This window comes from Eschrichtius robustus, chromosome 7 (genome assembly GCF_028021215.1).
Source record: "Eschrichtius robustus isolate mEscRob2 chromosome 7, mEscRob2.pri, whole genome shotgun sequence".
In the NCBI taxonomy this organism is placed as follows: domain Eukaryota; kingdom Metazoa; phylum Chordata; class Mammalia; order Artiodactyla; family Eschrichtiidae; genus Eschrichtius; species Eschrichtius robustus.
This window is the reverse complement of record NC_090830.1, coordinates 88,475,494-88,498,339: the sequence shown is the minus strand read 5'-3', so window position 1 is coordinate 88,498,339 and position 22,846 is coordinate 88,475,494. Positions and strand designations below refer to the sequence as shown.

The 22,846-nt window shown below is 46.4% G+C and overlaps 1 protein-coding gene across 5 annotated transcripts in view; it reads left to right on the top strand.

Moving 5' to 3' along the window:
* GRID1 (glutamate ionotropic receptor delta type subunit 1) overlaps positions 1-22,846 on the top strand; it is a 675,078-nt gene that overhangs the window by 395,391 nt on the left and 256,841 nt on the right. The gene's annotated exons all lie outside the window — the stretch shown is intronic.

The following is a 22,846-nucleotide window of genomic DNA, read 5'->3' as shown; positions in this document are numbered from 1 at the left end:
CGCGTCTTACTCTTCCGCCATCTTCTATCCTCCTCTCCAATAGCTTTTGAGAGCACTGCAGATGGCATGGTGCCAAGGACTTCTTGGGGTTCATTCCTAAGATCACTCCTAAGAGAAGAGCCTAAGCTAAGCAAGACTGGCCCTCTCTTGACGATTTATTAGACTTGGGTTGGAAAACCCAAATTCCTCCTTGATTCAGGCAGATAATGTAAATGAGGGCAGAGGGTGGAGAAAGACAATCAAGAGTGGTAGGGACTGGGCAAACTGGAAAGGGTGTGTCCCATAGAAAGGCTTTCAAATTCAATTAAGAAATTATCATGTGGGCCAAAGTCCTCTGACAGTTTGCTACCCTATCGGAGAGGTGGTATGGTAGGCAGAATAATGCCTCCCCACCTCCCCCCAGGTCCATATCCTAACCCCTGGAACCTGTGAATATATTAAGTTACATGGCAAAGGAGAATTAAGGTTGTAGATGGAATTAAGGTTGCTAATCAGCTGACTTTACAATAGGGAGATTATCCTGGATTACCCAGGTGGGTTGATGTAATCACAATGGTCCTTAAAACTGGACAGGGAGACAGAAGAGTCAGAGGAAGATGTGATTACTGAAGAAAGGCACAGGAAGATGCAATGTTGCTGATTTTGAAGATGGAGGTAGGGTACCACAAGCCAAGGAATGAAAGCAGCTTCTGGAAGTTGGAAAGAGCAAGGGAATGGGTTCTATACTGGAGTCTCCAGAAGGGAATACAGCCCTGCTGACACCTTGATTTTAGACCAGTGAGACCCATATTAGACTTATAATCTATAGAACTCCTCCACGATAATACATTTGTGTTGTTTGAGCTGCTAAATTTGGGGTAATTTGTTGCAGCATCCATAGAGAAGTAACACAAGCGGTATCTTTTCTGTGAACCAATAAGAGGGAAATCTCAGTCTGCATCATGGGGCCCAACAAGACCTCCTTGGGTAGGGTGAGGTGGGAAGGCATAGACTTGACTTAGTTGCTGACTCAGGTGAGGATTATGGTTCCCCGAGGCAGTTCAGGGGAGTTGACTGAGAGGTGATTCTACAGACCAGGTGCCAGGTGGAACTGGGGCTGAGCAATGACCATCTGTAGAGGGTTGGCTGGAGGACACAGCCATTGGTAAGGCCCAGCTTTCCAGGGGGCCACAACTGTCACTGTCTATTCTTCAAATAACCAGCCCTTGGCAGATTTGAATAAGTGTGCTCAAATATGTTTGATTAATTTTTTCTTTGGAGGAAATTAATTTTAAAAAGGGATTTTACATAATGTATTTCTGTGTGATTTCTTTGGGTCCAATATGAGAGATTATTTTATTGCTGGCACTAGCATGCTTTAATTTTTTAAAGCTTTTTGCGTCCAAGGTTAAGTGACTATCTTCAGTGGTCCAGCTAGGGGCTAACAGAACTGGTTTCTGGCCTATTTCCTATCTGTTGCTCTGTTGTTATAGGTGATGTCCCATAGAGGACTGGGTTGTTGACAATTGCTTGGCTTTCTGAGTTCTGCTGATTAGAATTAGAGAGGCTTTTGTACATTTTCAGTTTGTTTACTCACTATCCCTGAGGTGAAATCCTGGCTATGTCATATCGTGGTGTATTATCATATGTTTGAGTCTCATTTTTCTCATCTGTATAATAGACATAATGATAGAAACTACCCACAGAGTTGCTGTGAGCATTCCAGGAGTTAAGCCATATAAAATTCTGAGCACATCACGTAGTGCATAGTAAGTGCTCAAATAAAAATAACGGTTTATCTCATTGTTATTATAAACTTGAATGATAATATGAACAATTGGAGAATGCTGTATTGAGGGTCAAGGCAAGTGTAGAGGATGGAGTTTAATCCCACTGGAGCATTTAGATGCTGGTGATCCAATAGGGGGGTCATAGGTGTGGCTGAAAGCTCCCCTTCAGTATTCAACCCTAATTATAGATACATGTGTCCAGATATCTTTCTCCTTAATTTATGTGGACTTTCCTGGAGAACTGGTCCTAGGGAGCCAGTCTTTCCCATCTATATCTCTTCTGTCAAGAGCTTTGGGATTGTCATTGGAATGGAGGCATTCAGACCTCCTGAAAGAACTCTGCTGGTTAATATATTAAGTTTAAAAGCTTGTCAAATTGAAGGCAGATAGCTAACAAATCTGCTATGAGGATTCTAGATGTTTATAGATCATGATGTCCTTATCTGGATGATGTGGGAAAAAAAATTTTTTTTTAATTGAAGTATAGTTGATTTACAATGTTGTGTTAGTTTCAGGTGTACAGCAAAGTGATTCAATTATACATAAACACACACGCACACACACACACATATTCTTTTTCAGATTCTTTTCCATTATAGGTTATTATAAGATATTGAATATTGTTCCCTGTGCTATACAGTAGGTACTTGTTGTTTATCTATTTTATATATAGTGGTGTGTATCTGTAAATCCCAAACTTCTAATTTATCCCTTCCCACCCCAAGACCAAGGAGACTTTTCTTGTGAATACAGGTGAGTAATTTGAATATCAGTTTTGGTTTCCTGATGCCACAGGGGCCAATCAGAGGGTACTACTCTTTGACCCTACAGCAAATGACCCCTTACCACACTCTACATTTTGACTTTGTGTGTCTGTTGGGCAGTTTTCACTTCTTATCATTCGTAGTCTGTCTCTAGCATTCTTATTCTTCTCTCAAAGTGCTAAGGCTTGCTCAGGCCCCTTCCAGAATAATTAAGTCAGAATTGTGAAGGATGGAGCCTAGACACAGAATTTTTTTAAGCTTCTCATCAGGTTGAGAACCATTGGTCTCAAGTAGAGAGACGAGACTGAAGGAGGGTTTGCGCAAAGCAGAGCAGGATGTGGGCTTGCTGCGTCTCTCGAAATGAAACCCACTCTCCAGGGCTGGGCTGGTTCACATCAGTAAAGTTGGGGAATGGCCACTTCTGGAAAACCAAATCTTTGTTTTAATTTATAAGATTAAACTCCATTAATTGGAAAAACAAATGTGAATTAAAATTAACTTATTAAACCAATCTTTAAAACTAGTACCGGAAGAGATTTTATGGATGTCATTTTAAAGCGCACTGTCTTTTAAATAAATACTTTAAATTGAACATCAAAATAGCTCAATAAAAATATTGAATGTCAGCTTTTTCTCTCAAACTAGAGTCAAGTTCTTCTCTTGAATGGATTCTACAAGCTAGTGTTCAAAAGATTTAGTTTTCCTTAACATAAACTCAGAAATAAGGAGTGATCAGTATCCAATTCAAATCATCTCAGTTGTATTTAGTTCAGTGCAGCTCACTTCAGTTTAACTGACCTTTGTGGTACCTCTTACGTGTCCAGGACAATCCTAGCAGGTGGGAAGCAGATGAGTGAGGAACAGTCTCTAAGAAACGTACACATAAGACGCAAGGTACATACACTATGAGTTTGGTCTGGTCACCCATCCATCTACCGAGTGCCAGGCCGGGAAGTACGTTGAATAGGTAAGGGATCTGAACATTTCTGAATGGAGAAAATAGAAGACAGCTGGGTTTAGCACTGCCATGGAGAAGGATGGAATGTTCTTCCTATAAGGGTTGCATGAGGACCATACAAGCTGTGGTCAAAGGGAGGACATGGAAGAAGCTTGACCAGGGTCCAAGTATCATGGGAGCCAAATCAGCCAGGTGGGACCACCAGGACCTCACCTAGTCAGGAAACCACCCACCAACCCCGCCAGCAAGACCAGCACATGGAGTGAAGGACCAGACCAGACCAGACCAGACCAGAACAGCTGGGTCAGAGGAGAGTGCCCCATACCACGAGGTCATGAAACCTCTCCGTGGGAAAAAGGAGCAGGAGCAAGGGGGAGGCTATCCGGAAGACAGAGCATCCACCAAGGAGACCAACTAAACCTAAAGTGACTGAGACACAGTGTATGCACAGGTCTGTTTTCCTGTGCGCAAGGGTGGGGATGGAGACTTGTGAAGAATGTTCTGGAAAAAGGCTATGTTATCTTTGCACACCTGAGTAAAAGGAGGAGTGAAATCGCAACTCGGCTTTATATCATGTCAGTTGTTCAGATCTGTTGTTTGTTGTCACTGATTCATTTAAGCAATATTTATCCAGTGAGTGTTGTATTCTAAGACTGAGCATCTGTCTGGTAGCTCCTAGGGCCAGGATGTGCCTTAGGCACTGAGACTGAGACAGTAAGATATTCACAGTCCTCACCCTCACAGAGACCGTAGTCTAGCATGGAGAGAGCAAATGACGACGAGATAACCTTTGTAAATTGCCTGCTGTATGTCAGATGCATCATAGCAATGCTTGTATGTTCGTAATGCTTCATAGCAACCTCACTTTGTGGGTGGGGATAAAAAAGCATCGGTCATGCCAAGACAGAGCATGAGAGTTAGGGTGGATTCGGGCATGCACAGAGACACAGACACACACGCCGACACATACATATTCTGAAAGATGGCAGTGCACCTCCTTTCACCAGAGTTAGCTCAAATGCCTCTCGGCCTCTGGCCCTGATGCTTGGAGTTCCCAAAGAACATGTCTTCAGAGCTTTCTTGAAGTCCTGGAGGGGGTCATGCCTGGAGAAGTGTGAGGCACAACTCTTTCTTCTGTTCTGAGAGGACCCATCCCCCAAGTGGCAGATGGGGGCTGTTTTGACCCTTTCATATTTGACTGCAGATCTGTACTCATCCCTTCTGGGTATAAAGGGACACTCAGGGTTTGAAGAAAATAATGGGAAATCGTAGGTATCAATGAATTGGGGAGTAGGGTGGCTCTGAGTGTCAAGCAAGCCTACTCAGCTGTTTTCCGTATGCTGCACTGTGTCACAGTAGTATTGATAACTAAAAGTCTAGTTACAAAACAAGATAAAACCCTCAATCCATTAAAACAAAGTTACAGTGTTAAGAGCCAAATAACCAAGGGCAATGGGACCTTTAGGCCAGAAAACCTAGGCTAAGGGAAGCTTTTAATATGGACCTCCGTTCTGAGGTTCGTGGTAGGCGAGGCAACAACGGAACCTGACAGAATGCATAGCCTTCAGTGCTGACGACAAAGAACAACACCAATCCATTGGGAGAGAGGCTTCTATTTCTTATTTTTTTGGTTTAGTTCTTTGGGAGACATTTATCACATGAGTCTCTAGATAAGGGACATAGAACAACATAATGGATAGTGACTTTGCTCACAGTTTTACAAACAATGCAAATGTGATTCATATGGCTGCCTCTTATATCAGCCTTGGCTCAAAGCCAAAGGCATAAACAATGTGATATTCCAGTTCAGTGCAGATTTTTCTGTGAAAAGCCAAAATGATATCACCCAGACTCAGAGCTTCCTAGGGATTTGACTTGGCACAAGGAAGAACTTAAAAGCTTTAGAAGAATTAAAAAGTGGTGTTTCTTAGGTTGTCTTGCTGGCTCGCTTCTGCTTCCTTTTTAAGATGTAGCTCCAGCATCATCTGTTCCGAGAAACTTTCCCTGACTCCTTGAGGTTGAGTTAGGTGCCCTTCAATATGCTCCCCTAATGCCCTGTGCATCCTTCCCCTCCATAGAGCCCCTACCTCATTATACCTGGTTATGTGTCTGTGTTGAAGATGGTGGGATCCTGAAAGGTAGACATGACCTCAGTTATGTTCATATTCCCAGCTCACACAGTGGCTTTGGCACCTAACAGGCCTTTGTGGGTATTTATCAGGCATGCCAGAACTCAGAGCCGTTCTTGGTATAGGAGATGTAGTGTACAGAATGGTTAAAGTCTGGGCTTTGGCACCAGATTGCTGGGTTCAGATTTGGGCCTCTACTACTGTCTAGCTCTGCTACCTTGGACAAGTTAAAGAAGCACCCTGTGCTTCAGTTTTCTCATCTATAATATGGGGCTAATAATAGTACCTATGTTGTAGGATTGCTGAGGGAATTAAGGGAATCGATACATGGAACATACTTAGTACAGTCCCTGGTGCATCGATATTGCTTTGTGTGTAATTGGCCATGATGAATAGTGTCTGGTGTCCCAGCAGCTCTTGGCCAGTGTTAGTAGGCAGATGTACTGAGTTGTGGTCCGTCCATACTGGGCCTGGCAGACGGCCACTTTTTGGTCACTCTAAAGCAGCTCTTGGGCACGTGGGGAACCAGGCTGACACTCTGCGCTCATTGGCTCTCCTGGCTGCCTCTGTCTAGAGGTTGGGAAACCCCATGCATCCTTCTCAGAGCTCCCTGTGCTCCCACAGTGGGGCAGGTTTGTGGAAGGATATTTGTGATTCCAAGGTCAGAACTCCATCTCTGAGGCTCTCCAGCCTTCTTCCGGGGCTTCTCACCCTGCCTCGGTTTCCTTTGGGAAGCGACTGAGGGGTCTTTGGCCGCCAACAGACTTGGGATCCTCTCCTGGCTCAGTCTCTTGTTTCCTGTGTGAACTAGGGTGGGTCACGTGACATCAACTGGCTCACCTTTAATAATAAGGATGATGGTACCACTGGGAGGGACGGCTGTTGTAAGGATCCAGTGAGGTCATCTATGTACAGCGCTTGGCCAGGACCCAGCATGTGATTGCCACACACTCAGTGTTGGATGCAGTTCCTCTAGGCTTTGGGAAACTCACTTCTCTGATGTCTACACCCAACCTTTTTCTCCATGACATGAACTCACTTTAGAATTCATCTTTGTGAAAATAGCCAGAAAGACTCGGGAAGCCTTAAAGTTCCAAGGTGGCTTTATCTGAACCAAGGTCCCCAGGACTTAGTTGTGGGTGGAGACCAGTGTTCGCCAACCAGATCCTGGAGTTACAGGAGCCTCTGTACAACCCCTTCCCCCTGGGCCCTCCTGCAACAGGTAGGCTGCCTAGCACTCGGGCCCAGGCCTGGCCAGTGACCGCAGCCAGCCTCACTGGCCTCCCATCTGCCTGTGTATATCCAGGCCAGGATGGGCTTCTCAGTGCCCTGTTCACACTAACTGCATTTTCTGCTCTAAAAGACACACAAATATTTTACTAGAAAAGGATTCAGGAAAAAAAAAGAAATACTTTTCATCATACTTGTGCAGAAAGTGATGTGTGAAGTGGTTTTTTCTGAGAAGAACATATGATTTTGTTAATGTAAATACAGCGTACTGTGTACTAGAGACAGAAAAGAAGCCCTGAGTTTAGGCTTTGCAGAAATCTTAGCCCCAGAGGGAAACATACGCACACCCTGAAATATGCATGGTACAGGGGCCACACATGTGAATCTAGACTCTCAGAGGTATTGCCCAGACTCTAGCTTGGACCCATCCCTGGCCTGGTGGTACATCCTTTTGGTTGAACATGCTCCTGGTGAGCGATTATCTCTGCTGTGGTTTTCTTATGTTTTCTGTCTCTGTCAGTAGAGGTACTTCAAGCCACTATTTTGGGGCATACTGTGGGCACTTTGGACTCAGAGCCATTTGTCTGTATCCTTATTGTTATTTTTGAGGACAGGGGCATGTTTTGCACTCTGTTGCCTTCACCGTTTTGCTCATCTTCACTCTTCCTACCTACGGCTTCTTTCTTGCTTTGAGTCTATCCAAACCTTCTCACCCTTCCAGCCCAGTCCCTCCAAGGAGCCTTTCCCACGTCTGCTCTCACGTCTCCCTGTCGGAGGCCCCTCGAGGCAGCTCATCCATCCACAGGCTGCATGCACATCTGTTCTTCATACCTGTCTTCCCAACAGAACCGGTCTGATTGGGGTAGAGACATCGTCCATGGCTTCCCTTGTTGCCTTCAGCGTCAAGGACATGCCTAGGAAACCCTCATCCTGGGTTTATGTTGAAGGAGTCCAGATTCCTGAATTGTACAGATTCTTAAATCTTTCATTCTTCTAGAGAGATGTGTTGATAAAAGTGAGCCAGTATGTTTGAACGATTCCTTTGAACAGGCTATTATAAATCCCCAAATCTCACACACATCCGATTGATATCATGTCATTCCTGAGGTTGTTGATGGTCTCCTTACCTTGGGTTGCCTGATGTATGGTTATTTAAATGGGCTGTGGAATGAAGTTGTTGGGTAAGAATCTGACATCCTTCCCCTCTAGGAGTGATAAACAGAGCATGAGCCCAAAATGTGCTTGTGGATTTGATCAAGAATTCTCTGTGAAATTGTACCTTTTCAGTTGCATGATCGCCCAGAGAACACACTGCCCCAAACAGCGTCCAGGGGCTGTAGATAAGAGCAGAGAAGAGAGCTGTCCCTCTCTCATCCCAAAGTCTGGGTAGGCAGTCTTACCCTCCCAAAGCTTATGAAAATAAGTTCTTCATGAGAAGTTTTGGAGTTTGGGTTCTCAGCTAGCTTTCCAGGCTAACTGCAGAAAAAAGATGTTCCTTTTCATTCTAGTTTTGCCTCCAACTTGCCCTTTTTCATCAGCCCTGGCACAGGCCATGCTCATCCCTACTGTGCCCTCCTACAACCTTCTTGGATCGGTCAGTGTGCTCAGTTGCCAACAACAAAAACCTACTCTAGTTATCTTGAGCATAAAATGAACCTACTAACCTCTGACTGACTTCAGTTTTATTGATTTCTGATTGATGAGACAATTCTGATTTGTTGCCCATGTTTAATCCCTCTTTCCCTCAAACTATTTTAAAATGACAGTAAAGTTAAATGTTAAAAACCCGCAAGGTCAAAGACTACATGGGAGGAGACAACAGTTGGTGAGATCTTGGGGCTAGTTTTTGCAAAGTAGAGAGTAGGTGGAGGAAGGGTGACTGATTCAGCTGAGGTAAGGATGGAGAGTAGTAGGACCTTTACTTCCTTTTCCTGCTTTCAAAATGCCAGCACCTGGAAGATACCCTTCAGGCAGGTTATTGGAAGAATCTTTTCTGGAGAACCTGAACTGGAGAAAAGACCTCCAGGAGCTGAAATTGTGGAGGAGAGAGGTGTCTTCCAATGCAAAAGCAGGGAAGCCCACCAATCCATCCATCCACAAGCCACATTCATGCCCTTTAGTGAGCTTTTGAATGCCCCACTTTATTTTTTTTATTGAAGTATAGTTGATTTACAATGTTGTGTTAATTTCTGCTGTACAGCATAGTAATTCAGTTATACATATATATACATTCTTTTTTAATATTCTTTTCCATTATGGTTTATCAAAGATATTGAATATAGTTCTCTGTGCTATACAGTAGAACCTTGTTGTTTATCCATTCTTTATATAAAAGCTTACATCTGCTAACCCCAACCTCCCACTCCATCCCTCCCCCAACCCCCTCCCCCTTGGCAACCACCGGTCTGTTCTCTATGCCTGTAGTTCTGTTTCTGTTTCATAGATAGGTTCATTTGTGTCATATTTTAGATTCCACATGTAAGTGATATCATACGGTATTTGTCTTTCTCTTTCTTGCTTACTTCATTTACTATGATAATCTTTAGTTGCATCCATGATGCTGCGAATGCCCCACTTTAAACATGAAAGAACAACCAGGGATTATTATGCATTTGAGGAATGTCTCTTATATGAAAGAGAGAGTACAAAACAAATATGAAAAAGGAATCCAGGGCCAAACTTAGTTTAGGGAACAGAAGAAAACATCAAAAACCATATCACTGATTTAAAGGGATTAAAAATATTTTTTGCTTAAGACATGAACAGGATACTATGTAGAAGAACAGAGAGCACAAAATAGCAACTGAAGGCAAAAAAATAAATTAACTGAATTTTTAAAAGTCCAATAGAAGTATTAGAGTTGAGGAAAGTAAGATCAAAAGTAAAGAGGTATAAAATTGGAGAGTAAACTTGACAAAAATGAATGATTTAGTCTAGAAAGTTCAATATTCTTCTAACAGAAATCCTAGAGAAAGAACAGATAAAAATGGAGACAAGGCAAATATCAAAGAAATAAACAAGAAAATGTTTTGGAACAAAAGGAATGTGTCTTCAGACTAAAAAGTCCTATCAACCATTTCTCTCCTAGCCAAAATAAAGGAAAAGAACACCCACATCAAGGTACTTCAATGGCAAGTTTCAGAGCACCAGGGAGAGAGAAGAAGGGATGCAGAGAGAGAGAGAGAGAGTGAGAGGGAGAAAGAAGAAAAGAAGGAGGAGGAGGGGAGGAGGAAGATGGGCAGGTGACATAAAGGGAACAGGAATCAGAATGACATCGGGATGCTTAGGAGTAACAATGGATGCACGAAGATACTGGAGAAACACTATTTTTGTGGATGAGTTAGTACTACCCTATTATGTCTAAGTGAAACAATCAATGTGATAGAAAAATTTTTTAAAGAAATTTCTGTACATGCATAGACTCAAAAATTTACAGCCCATGCACCTTTTCTTAGGAAGAGGCTGTAGGATGAGCTTCAGAAAAAGAAAATAAAACCCAAAAAGATAGAAGTAAGTAATAACAAGTATAGAGAATCCAGCCAGCAGAACAGATAGGAAAGTCTCAGGGCAGTCCCTGGTCATCCAGCTGGAGAGCAGGGGTCCATACAGGAGAAGGGGAGAGAGGGCTCTGAGAGCCTGTCTCTGGGGTGAAAGGGAACTGAGAGCTGCTTTTGTATGGCTGAGCATTTGGACAAATATATTATAGAACTTGTATAAATACAAATAAAAGTAATTGCTAATGCAAGAGAAGCAGAAGTTGTATAACCAAGAAAATACTATAATCACAGTCTACTACTTGGCTTAGTAGGGAACAGTGTTTTTGTAATATTGTCTCACAGTTCTGGAGGCTTGAAGTCCCAAGATTAAGGTGTCAGCAGGGTTGGTTTCTCCTGAGGCCTCCCTTCCTGGATTGTAGATGGTTGCCTTCTTTCTTTGTCCTCACATGGCCTTTTCTCTGTGAGCTTGCATCCCTCATGTTTCTTATTCTTGTTAAAAGGACACCAGTCAAATTGGATTAGGCCCATCTTAATGGCCTCATTTTAACTTAACTCTTTAAAGACCTTGCCTCTAAATACAATTACATTCTGAGGTCCTGGGGATTGGGGCTTCCACATATGAATATGGAGGGCCACAATTCAGCCCATAACATTCCGAGGACATTTCTGTTAGTGTCCTTTTGTGATTCTTCAAGGTAGGGATATAAATACAGTATATCTCAAACTTTCTCAGCATAGACTTTTTTTTTACAGGAGAACTTTTAGCACCTCCTAAGCCTTTTCCATTCCGTAGAACACAATCTGGAAGCTCCCAATTCACAAGGTAAAAGCCAGGCTCCACTGCATAGCGTAAGGCCCTGCTGATTGGGACCTGGCAGTATTTCAGTCCATAACTCATGCTTCATGCTACTGACCCTTACACCCCTGATTTTAAGCCACAGCATGACCAACAGTGAGGATGGTTCACACGCACATTTAACTCCAGCTGATAGGTACTTGGACCAGACAATGCCATGACTGCCTCACCAACAGGCCCTGGGCACAGTGAAGCTTGACATAGTGAGAAAGAACCTGCTGGAAAGAATGGGTGTGTGGTCTCAAGGGCTTCTCCACATGGCCAGTCTGACCTCTCTGGAATGCAGATCTGACCATACATATACCATCCTAACTTACAAGGCAAGAAGAGGTTCTGGTCTGGCCATTTGGATAGTGCAGTGGCGTGACAGGGCAGGGTAGGGTGCATGGCATTCCAGGGCTGGGCAGGTGGGTGATGAGTTAGTCAGTACACTCAGGGAAGAAAATGAAGCTTTAATTGAGGACCACTGTGGAAAAACATGATTAATAAAGGTTAGAGGATTGGCTACAGGGTTCTTTACACAAATTATATTTTCTGCACTATATCTATGAGCTAAGAAATCTCCATGGCTAATTTTGATTATAATTGATTTTTGCCTCATCTAATAACCTGAGAACCAAATCCTTATTCATAAGATGTGAAGATGTGACTCAACCACCATTCTTAACAAACCGAATGCCCCTTTTCACCTCCAGGCTTATACATGCTGTCTCCTTAGACTGGAAGACCCTCCCATCCCACCACTACCCACCCCCAGCAGGGGGCTTCTACTTGCCAGGCAAGAGTTGGTATCTGGTTCCTGATTCACTGAAAGCCTCTCTATCACTGCACTTTCTCCCTTGGTCTAGTGGAATTCTCGCTCTTTGTGGCTTTGTCTCTCCCAGTCAGCTGGCTTTATTCAAGGATGGGTTCCAACACTGCCTCATCTCCATGTTCAGCATCCTTCATAGCACCCGGCACCTAGTAGGAGCCCAGGACATGCTTGCTAAATGGGTGGGTGCGTTCTGCTGTTGTCTCCCTCCCACCTGCTCATGCATTTTCCTGAGGGTGACACCTGCTTCTTTGACTTTTCCATCTCATTAATCCATGAAGTGGACAAGTCAGAGAATCCTGCTATCCTCCGTGGGGCCTCCATCATGTCTTGCTCTTTCCTCAGGAGGCCTATGGGGTGGGTCCCTTTCTAGCCTGAAGCCTCTTACTTTGTGCCGATGGCCCTTCCCCTGGGCCCTGTACTGCCAGCCGGACACTAGCCAGCACTTGGCCCTTCCCTGGGCCATGGCCAACTGGTACCAGGGAGGACAGAGTCAAGATGCATCATGCCCACGCTGAATGACCACCAGGGGAGGGGCTGAGCCCCTCATGAGCTTCCCTGTCCTTGGAGTCTGGTGGGACAGATGGCTAGTCCAGACATGGGGACAGGCTGTCTCGTGCCATCATGATTTGAGCTGTACCCTTGGGCTCTCCCACCTGGGCACAGATGATGCTATTCCTGTCGGTGACTCCAAAGAGCTGACCATGTAGTTATATACTAGTTTGTAAGCTTCATTTTCTTTTTCTATTAATAGGGGATCATAAATGATCACCTTCCATGATTGTTGCAAGAATTAGCAGCAATGTAGATTGAGGTTTACATTTTAGAATGAGCACCTTGGAGGCCATATGAAAAATCATGGAAAGACGAGTGTGACTTTGAGGCAAGAATTTTTGAGAGCTACAGTAATGCCTGTGCTGGGCATTTTTGTTTGTTGATTCATTAATATTCTTTTTATTTGTGCCCCATTTTCCCCCACAAAGTGAATGAAGTACAATTATTTATGTGTGTATGTGTATATATATGTGTATATATATGTGTGTATGCACACACCCACAGGAATAGGAATGTTTGGAGAGTTTAAAGTTTAATATTGCCCTGGGGGTCAAGGTCATGCCTAATACCAAGATCAGTAGATGAAACCAGTGGGGTGCCTCAGATCAAGGCAGGTTGCAGGACGTGATTGGTGGTAAATTCATTGTTTTTTCCACTCCAGGTACTGAGCTTGGAAGCCTTGTGTTCAGAGAGTTTTTTTTCTCCAAATGATGCCACCCCGTGGGTAGGGCCTTTCCAGGTCCTTTGTGCAGGCAGTAGAGGTGGAGGGTGGGGCAGGTGGGCCACACCCCCGAGGATGAAGCACATGAGTATTTGGCTTCTACATCTACTCTGCAGCACAATGCAGAGTGACATGGCTTTACTGTTGGGCTCAGAGGACTTTGCTTAAAAACTAAGCTCCTGGCCATACCCAGGTCTGGGCCCCAACTGTACAGAGGCTTTGTATTTGGTGAGAGTTTATATTGTGGATTCCTCCTCCCTCTTTTCTTTTCACTGAGTTTGCCACATCCTCTCTTCCTTACTCCCCAAGACCTCGGAGCCCCACCCATGGACTCTGAATCATTTTCAGGGGATCCAGAGTCCAAGTGAGCCCCAAGATGAGCAGCTATTTATACCCCAGCTCCCCAGCCCCCTGTCCCCACCCCAGCACAGGGTGTCTCCCTGGCTTTCCTGTGTCACAAATCAGCGACTTGTTTCCTGACAATTCCTGAGCCAGGGAACTCTTCCCCAGCACCCAGAGAAAGAAGTGGTTCTTGTCTCCAGAACTGAAAAGAAGAGATTTTTCTTCCTATTTCATTCTCCCAAAAGTCAGGCTCATAAAAAAGAATACAAATTACACCCAGCAGCTCTTATCAGCTTGGTAAAGAATTGCTACTTTCAACGTTATTGCCTTAAAAAGAATTCAAACGCTTCCATCTTTTAAAAACAATTTAGGTTGGGAAAAGGAATTAGATGCGTGTGCAGAAATGGCTTGCCTGGCACAATTTGAAGGGGTCGCGGTATTAACCTTGAACGATGATGCTTTAATTGAGCAGCAGAGACAGTGCAGTTGTTCTCCCAGTGGACGTCCCGCTGTGGGTCTTGGTCTCTGGGGCTGACAGCCACACGTGGGGGGCAGGCCTCTGCGGCATTATGTGACCCAGTGGCACTAGGAGGGACTTTTCTGCCCCAAACGGTCCCCACCCCCTCCTTCAGCAGCATCTGATGCTGTGGGTCCCCAGAGCCAGTCTTTGGATGCTCACAGCGCCGGCTCAAGCTCCAGTATGAACGTGCAAATACCCATGGGAGAGAGAAAAAAAACATTTTTAATCAGTTTTAGACTTTTCTTTGCTTATATCTGAAAATCGCTTGAAGCTGGAGCTGGACAGCAGAGTGTATGAGAAATGGTTCAACGCAGCCACCTGCCACCCAAGAGCAGCGTCCCCTGCCCCCTCGGGGACCACGTGGTGACACTGTTCACAGCCCACTGCAGAGACTGGCTGCTGCTCTCACCGAACCAGAGCGGGTGTAAATAAGTTCAGAAGCCATTTGTTCTGTTGTACACCCCAGTCTCCCCAAATGATTGTGTGGTAGCCTCCATGTGGCCAAGGGCCGGGTGTACCTTTCTCTTCCATCAGATAAGATTGACAGAAAAGCTGGCTCCCATTCCCTCCCATCAGAACAGCTTGGGTGTCTGTGAGAGTGAGAACACAGAGGGCCTTATTTGGCTTCTCTGCCTTCCAGGTGGCAGGGAAATTATGGACCATTGATTAAAATCCAAGTATCCATCAGTTTCTACTCATCGGCACTGCCTGGCTTCACTTCTCCAAGTTGATCTTATTAAACAGATCGTGCCTGCGAGCGGACTCCATTTCATTTTTCTGCTGATATTAACACTTCGTCATAAATTGTCCACATGTAGCGTATTCTCACTTTTTATTACAGTCAATTGCACTGCCTGTACAGCCCTGGAACCTGTTTCATCTCTGTTTCATCTGAAGGATCCACAAATGATCTGTAATGAATCTTCATCCCCCAGAGGCCGTGAGCTGGCCCTTCTGTCCTCTGTACGAAGTGGGAAGGTGGTTTGGAAGAGCTGTTTGTCTCAAACTTGGTAAACAGTGGGGACTGAGGGCAGGGAGGTCTCATGATTGACTAGAAATTGTTTAGATCCATCAGATTTTTACATGTACTTAGTCAATTATGCTTTCTTTTTTTTTTTTTCCCAATAGCAACATAATAGTTTTTCTGAGATCAAAGCAAGTGTAAGAAACAAATCTCATGAACAACACTCTGTCTCAGGTGTGATGATAATATCTTTTTAAATGCCATCAATGGATCAAACTAGTCCAGAACTTACTGTGTTGCTAAGCAGGATAGATGGGAACTTTCATCAGGAGGTTCAGAGCTCAGCACAGGGCTTCCCTGGTGGCGCAGTGGTTAAGAATCCGCCTGCCAATGCAGGGAACACGGGTTTGAGCCCTGGTCCGGGAAGATCCCACATGTCACGGAGCAACTAAGCCCGTGTGCCACAACTACTGAGCCTGCACTCAAGAGCCTGCAAACCACAACTACTGAGCCCGCGTGCCACAACTACTGAAGCCTGCACACCTAGAGCCCGTGCTCCGCAACAAGAGAAGACACCGCAGTGAGGGGCCCGCGCACCGCAACGAAGAGTAGCCCCCGCTCGCCGCAACTAGAGAAAGCCCGTGAGCAGCAATGAAGACCCACACAGCCAAAAAAAAAAACTCAGCACAAATGAAGAAACGATTACATTCCCACAAAAAAGCTCTAAAATTTGATCATGTTGGCATCAGCATCTAAAGGTCATGATATCTTGCATTTATCCACCTTTCACATTCACTTCACTTCATTCTCAGGTTCTCACAGATGTGTAGAAAAAGGATGCTACTTTCAAATACAGGCAGGACTTACTTCGCACAACACGGTGTTAACTGGAAATTAAGTGCGTATCGATGCCGTGGGAAGCGAGGACACAGGCCCCTCATGCGTGGGTTTCCATTAGTTCAGTACCTACTGTGCAGAGTGATGGCTGCCTGTATGTCAATATCCCTTTGCACTGTACTGGGCTTCCTATTTATGCCCCTGACCTTCCTCATACTGAGCACCAGGGAAATATGCAGGCGTGTGAACCCACCATTCCTTTCTTCCATAGACATCTTCTGAAGTTCACTGTCTGCCAGGGTTGCATGGTAACTGCACCAGACCTCGGCCCTCGAGGAGCTCACCTCTTCGTAACGGACTGGAAGCTGCTCTCCATATACAGAAACCCTTTGGCAACCAGAGGACCACCTGACCCAGGGGTTCTGGGGAGGGGTGGTGGCAGGAAACTCCAGAATCCAGGACCTGACTTTACAGAAGTCCCTGTGGCTCCACACGCCAAGCCTCACCACTGTCTGCATCGTCTTCACGCTCAACTCTTGGTTTTTCATGAAACATCTACAAAAAGTGCCAAGAATGAGTTTGTCTTTGTTTGGTCCCTGAGTCGGCATGATACACTCAAAAGTGCGTGGGATCTGGCATCTGAAAGGCTTGATTATGCTGCCTCGGTTGCACTGACTTGCTGGGAGACTTGGGGCAAGTTTCCCCATCTGTAGGCTCAGAACCTCTGTCAGTGGGCTGTTGTGAGACTCAGGGAGGTTTCATGTGCAGAGGGCTTAGCTCCTGGTCAGGTGGCAGAGTTGTTCAGTGAGTGTCAGTGATTGGACCCAGCCTGCAAGCAACCCTCACCTCCATCCAGCCTCTCCCAGCCAGAGCGTTCCCTGAACTCCCAGGCCACAGGCTCAGCTCTCCCTCAGCAAAAACACCCTCTTACTGTCCCAGAGTTATGTTTGGAAGCTATGCAAGATTAATTCTGCCACACCTTCCCCAGATGGCCTTGTGTAGCTGGGGTGATTTCCTTGTCTCCACCATCCTCCAGCAAACTCCCCTTCTGTCCCCCGACACACACACATGTGCTCAGGTGGCTGAATTTCCTGCTCCCACCAAGGGTGAGGGCCCTGGGCTTCAAGGAAGCTGTAGCAGAACAATGGGTGAGGTGGGAACAGAAACCTCACACTCGGTCGGGAGGTGCCATCTATTGGGAAGGGTCTGGGAGAGGAAACTGGAAAAGAGACCCACATAGGGCCCAAGATTCCCCACTCAGTTCTAGGAGTAAGGATGGAGCCAGAAGTAGGAGCCGTGGGAGACTGGGGGAGATCCTTAAGGCAGTTTTCTGGTGAAAAGAAGGCTCCAAGAGGTTCTAGAGAAAAGGCTGGAGTACAGAGGGCCAGAAAGTATCTGAGCCAGAAGTTCAGGCCCTTTTCCCAAGAAGGCAGCCCCTGGGAACCATGGTGTGGCCTGACCTAGTGATAACTGCCCTTTATGGGGTTCCTCATGGTGGTTCTGGGCGTATCTTTTGAAACTCGGGCCTCATGGTGGCTGCTTTGCTGATTTCCTTATAAATGGGCTCCTGAAATTGTCCGTAGTCTCGCCATCAGCTACTCCCCTTCCTTGCAAATGGGGGACATCGCACTCCCTCGTGCTTGAGAGGGGTGACATTGCACAGAGAGAATTGTTCCTAAATAGCATGTTGTTGCAAAGGCAGCAGTGGGTCTTTAAAGTTAGCTCAATATCTGTCCTTGGGAAAATGCCAGGCCCCGGGCTCCATGGGGAGAATGTTCTGAAATGTTAGAGTTGTGGTTTTAAAGAGATGCTAGTCATTGACAAGCTTTCATTATCTCAGGCTCCCAGTGTTGGGGGGTGGGGGATGCTGGATAAGTGGCCAACAATTAACATGTACATGAATAGTCAGTGGCATTTGCACTTTGTAAAATAAACCCTCAGCGATGTTGCTGGAAGGCTTTCGTGTGGAGGTTTTTTCCACTCCATTTACTATTCCTTGAGGCCAAGATAAACTGAAACAGCCTCAGACTTGACAACAGCAAGTGGTACAATGGTCTCATACTTAGGAGGATAAGTTAACCTGGGAAGGAAGGTACCGCGGCTAGTAAGGCAATTTTCTTAGATGTGAAAAAAAAGATCATTTTGTTCCCATAGTCAGAGGGCCAGGCTCAAAGGCTCGTACATTTGCTCTGACGGTTGTCCAGGCCTTTTAGGGAGCTGCATTATCAAGGGAAAAGAACATAGGCTTTGGGGACAGATGGACCTGAGTTCAAATCCAGTCTCTACTAACAGAGGGGCTTGTGCAAGATCCGAGTCTAGATCTAGATCTTAGTTCCTCGGCTGTGAAATGGGGATGAGAACCTACCTGGCTCCTTAGGGTGTTGTGAACCAAGCGAGACCTGTGGCTTGTCAAGTGGACGGGTTGTATTGAAGTATCTGGCTGGTGCTTGATAAAAGCAGGCTCTCGTCGCCCTTGGAAATGGCTGCAACTTGGTTCTGCATGAAAGACTGTGAACACAGAGGAAAGGGAACAGGCTGGAGATGCTTTCTCTGATCCCTCAGAACTCCTGTCTTCTCTGCTTCCGTCCAGATGTTTGCATATTAGCACTGATCCTCACTTCCACGTGGTCCCAGCCCCTTCCAGGAGAGCTGCCCCACACATCCCATTCCTGGCAGTGCTAGGGGTTGCTGTCATTTTGGGAGCCAGGAGCTGGGGTTTGGTCTGCCTCCACTTCCCTATGGAAACTGTGGGATCGAGGTGGCTGGGTGTTCAGGACAGTATCTAAATGTCCCCTGGCGCCTGGCAAGCCTGCAGGGATGGTGTGTCCTGCATCACTTATACTCTGGCTCCATAGATGCGACTGTCCGTAGGAAAAGGCACCCTGAGGTTCGGACAGGGGCTGCTGCTCACGGACGAGGGGACACATTCCCTCCTCCAGGTGTGGGTGTGGGAAGAACAGCTGCCTTCCGCTTCCTTTAACAGGGGTCTACCTATGACAGTGCCCTTATCTCTCAGAAGGGTGGTATGTGGGTGTCAGAACAAGGGCAGATGTCCAGTTCTGCCTCTGCAAGTGATGTCCCTTCCCACTGGCTGTCTGTGTCCACCATCCCAGCTCTTAGCCTGGGCTACATGCCGCCTGAAGCATTTTGGGTCTCCTCTTCTATTCAAAAGGGGCTAAAACAGGAGTCAGCATGACTCTTTAGAAGTTCCCACCTCCTCAGTTCTTCTCCTAAAGTTCTCCACTTGCCACTCTATTGAGGGACCCCAGGAGTCAGGCCTTTGGGTTCTGATGGTCTGGCATAGCCTTTCAGGGACTCACAGCAATGACCTAAGCAGGGCTGCCTGTGCTGTGCCGAGGCATTGCGCCACTGCGGGCATCCCTTGGGTTCACTGAGACCTAGCTTCCAGGGTCTGTGCGGAGCTCCTGAAGTTGCTTAGGACTCTACCACCTGCCACTGCATTATTTAGTGGGGAGTTTCACAGCCATGGTGCCCCGTTCCAGGAGAGAAGCCCGGTTGCAGGAAACCAGCCTCCCTACCTGCGGTGGGCAAGTGACCAGGAGCCCAGCCGGAGCAGAACGCCAGCTCCACTCCCTGCCTACCCGTGGAATGAAGGGCCTGCCCTTATTGGTCTAGTTGGTCCAGCACTCCTCTGCAGACGCCAGCGGTGTTTTGCAGTGGTAAACCCGCAGCGTGGCTGGGATGAGGGGAGGCCCCACTGTGCTGCCCTGAAGGGTCTGTGGACTCGTAGAGGAGGCAGTGCTGACCATATCTGCGTGTTTGTTACTGGTCTGTTGGCTTCACAGCGGCATGGACGACACTCCTGGCTCACACCCCTATGCAGGAGAGTTAGGGCAGCTGCTGTGTGTGTCTGGTGCCGTCTGTTGACTGAAAGAAGGAACACATGAGAGATTACCCACTTCTACACATTCAAAAGAGACCATCGAAGGACAACCAGCCAGGAGATGTGAGTGGAAGGAGTAGGGAGGGCCTTCGTGTTCACTGATCATCCATAGTGAGCTTCTTTCTGGGCTGGAAGCTTCACCCGTAATTTCATTTAATTCTCACAATAACTTAAAGATAGGAGGTGTTTGTCCCGAAGCAGACTTTGGGGCAAGAGTGTGTGTGACAATGATTTAGTAAGAAGTGTTCCCAGGGGAATTAAAAAAAAAAACAAACCTGGCTGGGGAGTGGGAACGTGGAACAGGGAAGTGAAAGCAGCCAGTGAGGGTGCATGAGCGAGGTCGTGTGGGCTGGCCCCGCAGAAGGAATCCGGAAACAGCTGAGCTCACACTCTGGGCAGTCCCCATCGGGGAACGGGGCAGCTGGGGTTTGGATACGTGGCACCCTCAGTCCTTGGTGAGGGTGTACATTTTCCCGAGTGCCAAGGAAGGTTCGGACAGCTGGCCGCAGTGCCTGCCATTGGCAATGAACGCATACGGGGAGCCACTGGGCTCCGAATTCCTAATGGGATTTGAGGGGGACCAGGGCAGAGTGTCAATAGTACTGCTGGCCTCCGAACACCCTGTATGCATGGGACTGCCGCTCAGAGAGGTGGAATAGCTCACCCAGGAGCACTCAGCTAAGCAGAGGCAGACCTGGGATTCGACCGTCCTGTGCTTGCCTGCCCCCTCCTTACCTTGCTGGCTCTGAGGTGAAAGGGAGGTCTTGGGGGCCTCCACCTGCCTCAGACATGGCTGGGGAGGAACAAGGAAAGGATGGCACTTAGAAGGGGACACGTCCACTGGGCTGGGAACATTTAGGGCTCTGCCCACGGAGCTGGCAGCTCTCCAGCCATCGGGGGGGAGAGGTGTTCTTGCTAAATCTGCAGTCGCTTCTCCTCACCATCTATCTCAGCTTCTGTGGGAGTTGCACCCTCTGGAAAAGGCTGTGGCCAAGTGCTATTTATCTCCGTGTGGGGAAAAGAGGCTTAACAAATTAGCTAATTGGTGAGGGAAAGTAGGACAGGAAAGTTGGCCAGTTGTCCTGTGGGATTTTGTGATCAATTCTTTCCATCACTATCTTCCACGCATGAGGATGAGACCAGGCGGGAAGATGCCTTAATGTAGCCAGGGCTCCCACCTGCTTCCTGGGATGTCCTGGCAGCTGAGTCAGGTCCTCTGCACTGCTGGCTCCTGCAGGGACACTGGAGGACCTCTCACCTGTACAGGTGCACCTATACCTTCAGATTCACAGAACTGTACATTCTGGAGTAGAGCTCTCAGCTCCAGAGGCTAAGAGTCGGGGTTCAGAGCTCTGAAACAACACAGCATGTCAGGCACATGACTATTCCCAGTGAGTTAGGAATCCAAGGAGTGCGGCCCAGGATCTGCATTCTTAAAAGCTCCCTAGGAGGTTCTTATATGCAGCCAGACTTGAGACTCATGGCTGCAGAATGCCAGTGCATGATGGCGTGTTACCCCTCACCTGTGGTCAACCTCCGTGTTGATACTTGCATACCATATATGGCCCTGCTATCTGCCTTCCATGCAGGCATTTCCACACTGAGATCTTGTTGCTCCTGCGGCAACCCATTCCATCTTGAACTCCTTGGAAAGTCAGGAACTTCTCTTCTGTATTGAGTTGATATCTGCTCCCCTGAGTACAGGAGCCTTTGGTCCTAAATCAACTCTCAGAGGCAGCAAAGAGCAATTCCAGCCTCTCTTGCACACCTGCACTGTCCCTGGTGACTGTAACTGGCCATCAGTTTTCACTGTCCCATTCTGTGACCGCTTCCAGTCTGGAGTGCCCTCTATCATGCAGGGTAGCCCAGTAGTCAACCCCCAAGGGGTAGCACAGACCCCCCCAGCCCCCTGGGTTACTGGAGCAGGGAGGCTCCTTACCACTTTGTGACTCATCTGTTAAGAAGAACGAATCAGATCTCTGTGTACTGAAGAGGAAAGATATTTTTGATACACTAAGTCAAAAATGACAATTGTAACCTGATGTGTATTTCATGATCCCATTTTAATAAAAACATCTGTCTGATAAGTGTATGTAGATACATACATGCAGAAGTGACTGAAAACTTCTGGAAGGGGCCATTTGGAACAATCTCTGGGGGATGAATTTGGAGGGATACGTGGGGTGTTTTCACTACTGTAGTGCATTAAAAAATGGGGCAGGTTTATGGGATAATTTTGAACATTTTAATTTTTCTGTATTTTTCCAAATAAAAAAGTGACAAAAATTACATTAAAAAATACCAAAAAAAGTAAAAATAAAAGAGGACTACAATCTGAGCTCTCTCCCAGGTTTGTAGATGGCCTGGAACAGTGCCTGGCACTCAGCAGTATTTGGCTCATGCTAACTGTGAGTATTCTTACAGGACAGGCTTGAAAACTCTCAGTTCCTCCTCTTTTTCAATCTGTTGGATTACCAATTAAAAATGGGAAAGCACACTCATGAAAACATATGAGAAACAAAATAAGTAACTGGGTCCTATCTGCTTCACCCTCCTATACTTCATTCACATCTTCAACAACAGTATTCATTTATATATTGAACACCTACTATGTGCTGGTTATAGTGTAAGGTTTTGAGACACAAATGTGACAGCCACAGATGTGGCCCCTGACCTCATGGAGACCCCCAACTTGGTGAAGGAGATAGACAATAAAAAATAAATAAGCTGATAATTATTCAAGTACAGACATGGCAAGTGCTATAAAGAAACAGAACAAAATGCTCTAAGAGAGAATGATGGGGATGGGGGTCACTGCCCCGGAGCAAAAAAGAGCCAGTTCTAGGGTCCTTGATGGCTTCCTTAGAACTGAAGACAGCTCAGAGCCCCAGCTGTGAGCTGCCATCTTTCTGGGTGTTGTTTAGCTAGGCTGGACAAGCTGCTGTAAATCCCTTGTTCCAGATTCCTGATTCTCTAGCCTCAGGCAGTG